This window comes from Mesocricetus auratus, unplaced genomic scaffold (genome assembly GCF_017639785.1).
Source record: "Mesocricetus auratus isolate SY011 unplaced genomic scaffold, BCM_Maur_2.0 Super-Scaffold_100015, whole genome shotgun sequence".
Taxonomy (NCBI): Eukaryota; Metazoa; Chordata; class Mammalia; order Rodentia; family Cricetidae; genus Mesocricetus; species Mesocricetus auratus.
In genome coordinates this window covers 50,462,948-50,473,805 of record NW_024429198.1, presented here as the reverse complement: position 1 = coordinate 50,473,805, position 10,858 = coordinate 50,462,948, and the positions used below count along the sequence as shown (strand labels likewise).

Here is a 10,858-nt window from a genome sequence, read left to right as displayed (position 1 = left end):
GCTTGGCAGCTGGAGACTCAGCACAGCTCAATAATCTGTTTTTAAAGACCTAAGCTGTGTGGGCTGCTTCTCTGTCTCTGTCTTTCTCTGTCTATCTCTATCTGTGGCTCCGTGTCTGTGGCTGTCTGTCTGTCTGTGTGCGTGCGTGCGTGCGTGCGTGCGTGCGTGCGTGCGTGTGTGTGTGTGTGTGTGTGTGTGTCCTTGTTCCTACAGTTTGGTTTAAGTTTTGGGAGCAGGAGCCGGAAACAACTGGTCAAAACCAGACAAACATTTTCTTTTAATCTCCAGTGTTTTATTTTATTTTTCCGGGAATAAGGATTAAATTGTCTAAAGGCACTTTGTGAAAACAATATTTAAACCAAATAATTGACTAGTAGCAATGGCAAGGTCCTAATAGCTGTGGCTATACACTTGGATGTTTGTTGGAACCCGGCATTACGCTGACCCTGCTCCCTGACAATGCGTAGGACACCCATATCTGCATTCAGGCAGATACTTAGGCAGCTCAAAGGGCCCTGTGTTGTGTGGCCACATCATGGCTACGTCACACGTTACGGGGCTGCGTAAGGACACAGCACACATGCGCAAGCTTACCCCTTTAAGCGAGCACATCCACATTTCTCTCTCTCCCTTTTGCCCCTCTCTTCTCTGCTCCTCTTCTCCCCTTCTTTCTCTCTCTCCTCCTTACCCCTTTCCTTCTTCCCTTTCTCTTCAATAAACTCCACGTGGGCTGTTGAGTCTCTTGGTATGTGCACTATCACGCCTGTAATTTAAACAATAGAACAGCAGTGGTTATATATGTATTTTTCTGCTATACATGGTAATAGTTTAATACAGCTGTGGGTTCACACGCCAACAATCAGGCCTTCAGTCTCAGCTGTGTGTGTAGGTCAGGGAAGACGGCCACAGCTGTCCTTCCTCAGATGTGCTTATTGCTACTGTTTTGGTGTTTTTTCCTTAGGTGTTTTTTGAGGCAGAGTCTGTCATTTCCCTAGAACTTTCCCAGTAGGCTAGCTTGGCTAGTGAGCCTCAGGGATCAATTTACTCCTGCTAGAAAACTTTTTTTTCTTTTTTCTTTTTTAAAGCACAGTTTCTGGGAAACAAACTGTGGTCCTCATGCTTACAAGGCAAGGAGGACTTTACCAACTAATCTCTCTTTCTTTTCCTCCTTCCTTCCTTTCTTTCTTTCCTTCCTTTACGTATCTTTTTGTGGTTATTGTGTTAATATTTAAAGTCCTTTCTAAATGAAAATTTGGCCTGACTAAAATGCAATGCTCTGTACATGGCAGTTTTTATTTTATTTATGTACTTATTTTTATTTATTTTGACATGCATGTGGACATCTGGAGTCTGTTCTCTCCTTCCACTGTGTGGGTCCTGGAGGATCAAACTCAGGTTGTTAGGCACTGAGATACCTCACTGGGGGACCCTGGGGGAAGTACCTGCTTCTTACTTTGATGCTTTTGACAATTTGATTAGCTGCAGCAGATAACAATAAATAAATAAGGAAATGCTGTGGTATACAATTTAGCACATTTCAGTCAGGCTAATTTTTCATATAGTTACCAGAAATGGAGATTTTAAATAGAATAATGAAAATCACAGAAAGGTGCATTACATACTCTGTCTTGTTAACAGCATTTTTTTTTTGTTGTTGTTGTTTTGTTTGTGACTCAGATCACTATCAAGAATGACCATTGCTCTCACCATATGCAGCATTTTAAGGCACTTCTTTCCCTTTTGGCTCTCCTTGTTTTCTTGTAGGGCAGGATGTTGTGTATATTAGGCAAACGCTGCTGAACCACTGAGCTGCATTCCCCAACAGTTTGGTTATTTCAAATCATCACTGCTTCATGGAAAGGGTTATTCAAAAGTCATCAAAGGAAAGACAAAGATTTCTGAGGGAAGAAGCAAAGGAAGCTTCAACCACAGGATGCACAACCCGGAAGGCCGCTGACTCTATGGCATTGTTCAGACACTCAGCTACCCCCCTGCTTCCCTCTTGAGCTTTTTCCAAGTCGAAACTCAGTGAAGATTCGGACAGAAAGATGTAAACCACAATAGAGGGAAAACTTTCTAAGTCGAATCTCTTTGGGGACTAGTCAGCTTCATTCTGGTTTAAAAAGTGGAACTTCCCTTGAATTTGAAAACAACCTCACTTCTTATCTGACGTTTCATGAAAATTATGTTTTTGAATCCCTCTAGATGGAGCCTTCTATCACGATGGACTCACACAGAAAGAGTCCGTGTATCTAAGTGGAAAACACTGTCCTAGATACACTTTGGAGAAATCATCTTCAATAGCAATGAAATCCCTCAGCCAATCAAAAGCTTATCGAGCTAAGCTACAGAGGCTGCTTCTCCCTCCTTGCAGAATTGAGGCAGCTTGGACTGTTTGTACAAATCCCCTGCGACTTTTGGGCCTGCTTTTGGTTGGTGATGACTCATTGAACAGAAAGGCATCTTTCACTGCTGAAGAGAAGAAGACATGTTTAAACAGAACGTTCTTAATCCCTCTTAGACAGGAGGCTGCCTGGATGACAGTCCAGTCCTTGTTATGCTGTGCGTTCATGCAGGTGAGTCATAATTAGAAGTTACAGGATTCAGGCATTGTGAAGCCAAACAGAAAAACAAAAAAAGTTAGAACAAGTTGGTGAGTTCACAATGATCCAAGCTATACGATACTTTAAACAGTGTGTTGTTGTTATGAGACAATTTTAAATTTCAGTACAGTGCTTTAGAATACATTAGCATGTGGGAGATGTTTCAGAGGAACTGCAGAGTAGTAGAGCCTCTTTCCACACTGCTGTGTTCCTGTTGTTAGTTCCAGGGTGGGTGGGGACTGCGTTGGGGCCTGTGGATGCTGAGCACACACACTGTCACTTTTCTCTGTGTCTGGTGGAGACTCTGATACAGGCCCATCTTAGCCAAGGAAATCCTTACAGGGAAGACTCTTTGTGCACACAATGTGCTTATAAATTCTCACACACAGACCAGGCAAACTGACAATCAGACAGGGTGTAAGCTAAGAAGAGAAACCGGTGGGACATGGCTGAGTTTCCTCTCCTTCTTCAGATCGACTTTATTTTATATGAGTGTTGTGTGTGTGTGTGTGTGTGTGTGTGTGTGTGTGTGTGTGCGTGTGTGTGCCTGATGCCTATAGAAGTCAGAAAGGGCATTGAATCCACTGAAATGGATACTAGTCCTTGAACTCTGGTCCCCCAGAAAAGCAGCCAGTGCCCTCAACCACTGAGTCGGTTCTCCCATTCTCCCAGCTTCTTAATTACTTTATATTATAGCCTTTGGTATAATGTTGGAGAAATTGCTACTGGAAGTGGTACAGATATCACAGAAAAAGAATTGATGTGATTTTGATAAGAAAGTTAATGAACAGGAAGGACAAAATATGGTAGGCTGGAAAGATGATCCCTCATTCATATGAAGAAAAAAACTGATAATAGTATTGCATGTGTGGGTATACAACACAAATAAATTGCTCACTGAACTGGGTGAAGTGGCTAGAGATTTCTGGAAAGATTATGTGAAGAAGCATGGGTGAAGTATAGAAATTAGAAAACAGGTATGTTTAAGAGAGGCATTAAAAATAAATATACAATGACAGGGAGACAAATTTTCTGTTTTCAGGACCCATGTTACTGAGTCAGCAATCTGCATGGTCCTAAAAAGCAAAATATTCAGATACAAGCAATCCTAGGAGAAAGTCAACTCTCCAGCATGCACTTAGACAAGATGGCCAGTCCCAGGAGCCAAGACGGAAAGCAGCAAGGACCATGGACAAAGGCGCTTTTCTCAGGAGGGCGGGGAGCCAAATGGACTCACTCCTCCTGCTACAGCGAGTATCATAGGTCCATGTCATTCTCCCCACTGTGCTACCCACACCCCTGTGCTCCGATTTGTAGTTGCTGCCGCAGTCACCCTGTCCCTGTTTATTTGGGAGGCGGGGCAGAGGTCTGGAGGATACAACATATCTGATGAAGAAGCCTGTGTTTCAACCAAGGACCCTGAGTTTTGGAATTAGATTTTGGATTGCTTCCCTTGGAAATCAAATAGTGTTTTTGATTTGTGGATAGAAATCTACGTTTAAAAAACTTGTAATCAGAACCAAACTTCGTGTAAGCCAGGCCACCTTTCTACCTAACTCCTATCTCCTGACTTTGTTAGTAATAGTGACTAGGTTGTGTATGCTTTTTAGATTTCCCAGGTTCCTTTGCGATGGCAGGAATGTGGTTTCTCCTGCAAAGGTAGTGGGGGTTAACACTGATAGATGTAATGTCTGCTTTATCCTTTTAAAGACAAGTTAGAAACTCATAGCCTAGAGGTTGAAAGCTGTGTGATGTGAAAGAAGACCCAACTCCTGGTATCGAAAAGACCAGAATGGTGGATGCAGGCCTGTCGCGTCTGCTGCGCGGCCTGTGTCCGAGAACGTGCGGAGGGTGTCGGGGATTGACAACACAGAGACTTGTTCAACGATGTAAAGAAAACTTTAAGCAGGCCCCAAAAAGGTTCAAGAAAACTTCCTAAGAAAGGCTCCCACCAGAGAAGCTTCTGCTCTCTCCTCTCCCCTGGCTGGTTCTGCTCTGACCCCAGAAACTGATCTGGGCGCGGCAGAAGAGGTGGTTTTAGTCTTTGGACAAGGTCGCGGTCAGGGTGGTTTCTGTGGGCAGGCCTTTTCCAGGAATTTAATGCCCCCAGGCATTGTATTGTTTTTAGTAAACATGTTTTTAGTAAACATTGTCTTACAGCTGCCTACTCCCAGGCAGAAAGGAAAGTGGGTCTCTACTCAAGGTCTTGTGCTCCCACACAGGCCAGGCAAGCTCATGTGCAAACTCAAATTTTTATTCTGCCAAAACCAATCCAGGCTCGGTGTAAGAGAAAAGTAAAGAATGAGAAGATTAAAAGAAGAGCTAGTTTGACCTTTACCTGAAAGCAAGGCTTTTGTTTGTCATGTGTTCAGTTTCCTGTTTACTGCCCTCTAAAGACGGCAAGATGGTTGCAAATCTGGCTCCACTACCCTACAGGCCAGTGATGGGGTAGCTCTACTAACTGTGTCTTTGTATGGATGATGAGTAGAAGAGAGTTGAGGGTTCTCTTCTGGGATGCACAAATTCCATAAAGTAAGGCAGGAAAATATGGCGAGTGAAGCCACAAAGGAGGAAGTGGCTAAAAGCTAAGAGGGATTTTCCGGATTCTCTCCTACTCAGTTGGCTTCCTTGAAAGAGACAATGGCGACATCCTTAAATGCTATGTCGTTCTTTGATCATTCATCAGAAGAGAAAGTTAGAACTTCGACAGACACACGAAAGTTCACGCCAGCAGTGCTGATAGGATTGTGGTTTTTAGAAGAGTAAAAGGAATAGTTCTACTGCATCCCCAGCTGGCTTCAGTGAGAGCTAGATCCTGCTGAAGAGAATTCATTCTGAGCACCTTAGGTGACAGCACGACCCAGGAGGATGGCAAATCCTCCCCCCTCAAAACTGTGCAATCAACACAGTCATTTTAAAGTATGTCGGGCCATGAAGCAGCAGACTTTGCTCCTGGAGGCAGATGGCCTTATTTGGAGTGGGGGTTGGGGCAATTTCAACCAGCAACAAACGGGAGAAGGCAAAAGTTCTACTGAGTCAAGTTGCAGTCCAGGTTAGGACAAGAAAGCAATGCAACCTAGGAACATGATCTGCACTGTGAACAACCTTGACTGGGAGCCAGTATGTGTGTGTGTGTGTGTGTGTGTGTGTGTGTGTTAGAGCCCAGAGAAATTCAAATGTGTTCCTTAAGCCAACTTTGAGCTTGAGCTTGAGCATGTTGTTGCTCAATCACTCACAGATCACTAAGTTAAAAAAAAAAGCTTGTAGAAAATCAGGTTTAAAAACAAAACAGAACAAAACTCAGCAGCTGTGCACCATAGGGGTGAGGGATTCCTCAGACAAGCCTAGGTGTGTTTCTTGCAACAACCAGAACAAGTAGCAAAAGGGGAAGTTTGGAGATGCAGACAAAAAAGAAATCATAATCTAGACTTGTCATAGTATCTGAATTTTCAGGTTTCTATGAAAACTTAGAACAGGCGAAGGTAAACAAATAGTAAAGTATGAATCACACTTAGTATAAAAAGCTGTTTCTGAGAAAATTGTCTCTGGCTGGAACGACATTTAGTAAATAAATATTACATCATGCACTGCCTGTGTGTTGAAGGAATTAGGATGTATATGTTTAAGGAACTACAGAAAAATGCAATGATGGCTCCTCAGAAATGGGGAATGTTAGTAATATAGAGAGATTCCAGGGCTGATAAGTATGGAAATAAATAGTCATAGGCTCCAGCAAGCTGGAAGAAATCCAATTCTGCACCAGTTTGTGAGTGAAAAAAAAGCAATATTCCGATTTTGAATAGTATGCAATAATAACAGGAATAAGCCTTGAGTCACTTGATTGCATAGATGAATATCAAAAATCTTATGCCCTGTTCCTCAGTGATGCAGCTACTGTCAGGTTCTCCTCACTCAAGTGAATAATCCCCTTCCCATGATCTTAATTTGATAACAGCCCTCCCCAGTAACTAGAAAAGATTATGTAGATCATTTACCTTAATCTTTCTGAGAGTTGGGACAACTGAGATGAAAAACATTAAAATACAGTTCAAAGTCAGACTGTTAAGTAAGAAATTTGATAAAATAATTCACATAACAACCAGAACTCCATATGGTTAAACTAGATGTGACCAGTGAGACAGTTTCGACCATGGGAATTAAGTTTCATTGACATTTTCATGAATTTGGTGACAGCTGATATATTGAAGGGCCAATGTGGAACATGAAATCTAAGAACATGGAGACTTTTTATTTTTTCCTGTGATGCCATTAGAAAGAACATCAGTGTTCATCCTTAGAAGTCCATCTTGAACAGCCAATCTGCAAGTTCAGCATCTTTCCCTGAACCCAAAGGATGGGACACCTGCTTAAAGGGAGTAGGGAATGGGGATGTGATTTGTTGTTAGTATCAAAGATATGAGGAGAAAGACCACCCACACAAATAATTATGGCCAAACTAATTAAAGCAAGCTTTTTATTCATGTACATGGGCTGTCTCTCCCTAAAAGCAGAGTTAAAGAGATCAATATTAGATATGAGCTATAGCTCATGGGTAGGTGTTTTCCAAATGGGGGTTTTGGAGGGCAAAACAAGCGGGGTTGCAGGGCAGAACATGAGCATAAAAAGTCAGTCATAATGACCTCCTGAAACAAAGACATGACTGCAAGGTGATCATAGGTAGACATAACAACAGGTGGTCATAACAACCTCTTGAAACAAGGGTAGGGTTGTGAGATGGTTATAACGTTTTGAAACAAAGACATGGTTGTTGTTTCCTAGAATAGGCAGTGCAGAGTCATATGCACTTAAGGTTATATGTGGGACATATCCCAATCCTTGAAAAGTAGAGATTTAAGCATAAACAGGAACGAACCTAGGTTGTCTTTATTATAAGGGAGCTTTTAAGCCCAAGATGGGGTCAGCTGGTTCATCACAGGCACCATTAAGTCATCACAGGTACTATTAAGAACTGGTTAAGGAATTCGGTTAAGGGATTGGTGGAAGTTGAACGAGCTTCTGAGAGGGTGAGCCCCTGGGGGCAGTAGATAGGACAAATGTTTACACACATGCAGTTTTCTCCATAGATTTCAGTCAAATAGATTGATGAGAATCCTGATAGAATATTCTTCCATGGTGTGTGCCCCAGTCCTGCAGGACAGACTGGAAGCCCTGAGCATCCTTAGCTCTCATCCTTATCCTGCAAGAGTCTTAAACCACCGACTCAGGTGCACACCTGCACCCCAGGCACAGGCTGGAGCTATTTTGGGGGAATACTAATGTTTTCTGTGAAACTGAAAAGCTTGCTGGCCTTGGAGGAGGGGCAGGAACATGCATGGAGTGCATAACTATAGCACTCACTTCAACTCGCTTCTCCTATTTGTCCCAGTCATTAAAACTACAGATCTAGTATATGGGACGGAATGTTTTCATGTAAACTAAGAATTTCCTTAGTTTCTATTCCTACATAGATGTCTAAAATACAATGAACAAAGTACCAGAAAAAAAAGCAGTGATGGATACAACTTGAGATGATAATGATGATGGATCTCTCAGGAAAAGACTGATGAATACACTAGGCTGTAGAGGAAAAGATAAATCACAAATAAGAGCAGACTACTATTTCAATAGAGATGGAAGCTGTGGTGTACTGTACAGTGAAAACAGAAATGAGAAATGTGAATACTCAGATGCTTATTAGAAGACTTGCTGTATCTGAAGGAAGAATTACTCAGTGTGAATACAAGTCAATAGATATTTAATAGGTTTCTCCATTAATGAATGCATTGTTGAAGCCAGATTTCTTATTTATTATCAACAAGAAGTCAAAATGGCAGAATTATTTTAGAAGACAGTTTCACTGTTCCTGTAGTGTGAAGTGCTTCTTATGATACAATTCAGGAAGCCTCACTCTGAGCCCAAGAGAAACAAACATTGCATTTATAGAAAAGATATGCAAATACTCAGAGTACTTTTCTTTATAACTATAGAATTTGATGAGTGGAGAAAGACACATGATGCACAATGGACTACTAACTGGCAATAAGAAGGGGTAGAGTCAGGCTTGGGGAGATGGCTCAGTGATTAAGAGTGCTTCCAATTCTTTTATTGAACCTCATTTCACTTCCTAGCTCCCACAGTAGGTAGCACTTAACCACCTGGAACTAAGCTCCGGGGATCCAATAACTTCTTCTGGATTCTGAAGGTACCCCACACACAGGTGCATGTACTCACACAGACACAAACACAGGCATATGCATAATTTTAAAATGAATAAAAGTTTGAAAGCAACAGAATGGATAGACATAAGCACTATGCTTAAATTAAAAAAAATTTGCTAAGTGAAAGAAGCCACCCTCTACACCATAGACCATGCATCATATTTTATAAAAGAAAATTACAGACCTGGAGACCCACTCAGTGGCTCATGGGGATAAGGATGGCAGGGCAGTGTGAGGAAATCTAGATATACAGAACATTTACTCTTTACAACTATCTTTGTGTTGGGTAATGTGATGATGTATTTTTCACAAGGCTTAGAATTCAGTATCCCAAATGTTAATTCTTACCATGTGTAATCTAAAAAAAAAAGTTAGGAACTGTAGCTTGTTTGTAATGCTGTACTCAGAATTTGGAATTGGTGTGATTTTTACAGTTAAAAATATTTATCAGATCCATGATAAATACAATCCAAGGTTGTTTATGTAGCAGGCTACCAGGCCTTAACACAACTGACAATGTGTTGGAAGCACCATTCTGAGCCTAGACTGCAGCACAGGCCCCAGCGCCTGCCAACAGAAGAACAAAGACCTGGTTTCCAGGACCCAGGAATGCCTCTAAATTTGCTTACCTTGCTTTTGGCTTCAGTAGTTTTGCTTCTTACTGACTGTTCTTGCTAACTGAAAGACTGTTCTTGCTAACTAAATGATGTCAATCAGAGTATATTTTTTGTTTGTAAAAGACAAACTGGGGAAACTTAGGGGCTACATGATTTGGGCAGCTACGGATGGCCAACACAGACTTTCTAGTTGTTTCTGGTGGACTTGCCTTGCAACATCCTTATTCTTTTGGATGTTCAAATGTATCCAGGGTTCTTTCTCAGAGAGCCCTTCCTTACAGACAACAGCAAATCACAAATTGAAACAACATCACATGCTTCTGGTTCCAGGCAGGTTGGAAACAATGTATATTCTAACATTCACTGAATGGTAATGTTTATTTCTCAACCTATTGAACGTTTTTTGACTAAATTAACCCTTTCTTTCTTCCTTACAGGTAACTACTGTCTACCTTTCTTCATCATCTTATGAAATATCAGGCTGTTTGTTTTCCAAGAACGCATGTGGGTATGCTAAAGCTCCTGGACTATACACTGGACACACACTGTTCTTCCTAAGAACAAGCCTAGAAACTGTCCCTCTGTGGGATAATTTTCATACTTACGTGACTTAGCTGTTCCATTTACATTGCCTGGCTTTCCAAGGAATAATGAAGGCAATTTATAATTATAATCAACTTTACTGTGAAAGTCCTTTGGCATACTTCGTCAGTTATTTGAATGATGTACATACACAATTGGAGTGGATAAAGCAACTGAATTTTCAGAGCCATCATTAGCACATATTCATTTTAGGCTACCTTGGTCATAAATGGACTTCCTCTGATGTCCATTTGATAGCCTAGCTTAAGATCACTAACCTGGATTACAAGTGAATAATTCCCGTTTAAAGTGTAGCTGCTAAGGGCAAGATCTGGTACTGGCATGCTACCTCCTACCAATTAATAATTGTTAATGCTGCCAGGAAGGGGCCGGAGGTGCCAGAGCTGGAGATGAACTTTAAGACAAAGAGAATCACAGAAATCAAGTACAATGGGGATTCTAAAGGTGTGGATGGATTTTCTGCCGTTGGGAGCATGGCATCATTCTCTTTTCATAAACAACCTAGGATTTAATGTTTACATGTATACGTTTAAAAGATATGAGACAATTCTTAGATTTTTAAAATAAAAAAATAAAAGCACTTGCTAACTTGGCTGTTCATCCCACCGCCTTGGGAAACAGAAGCCTAAGACTAAGGATGGACTGAGGAGGGTGTGGTGGCATGTGTCTGTAATCACAGTCCTCGGGATGCAGAGGATTGTGAGTGTAAGGCCAATGTGGACCACATCGTGGGGCTCTGTCTCAAAACAGAAGCAAAACCAACAGGAACTAAAGAAAGTAAAGGCCAGTAAGTTGGGTTTGAGCTGCATATCCAAAC

At 41.5% G+C, this 10,858-nt stretch overlaps 1 long non-coding RNA gene across 1 annotated transcript; it reads left to right on the top strand.

Annotated features, from left to right (window-relative positions):
• The first annotated feature begins 1,770 nt into the window (after positions 1–1,770).
• Positions 1,771–10,621, top strand: LOC121144310. Its single transcript, XR_005881637.1, has 2 exons — positions 1,771–2,576; positions 9,876–10,621. It is a non-coding gene; the product is annotated as an uncharacterized LOC121144310 (long non-coding RNA).
• Positions 10,622–10,858: the final 237 nt, after the last annotated feature.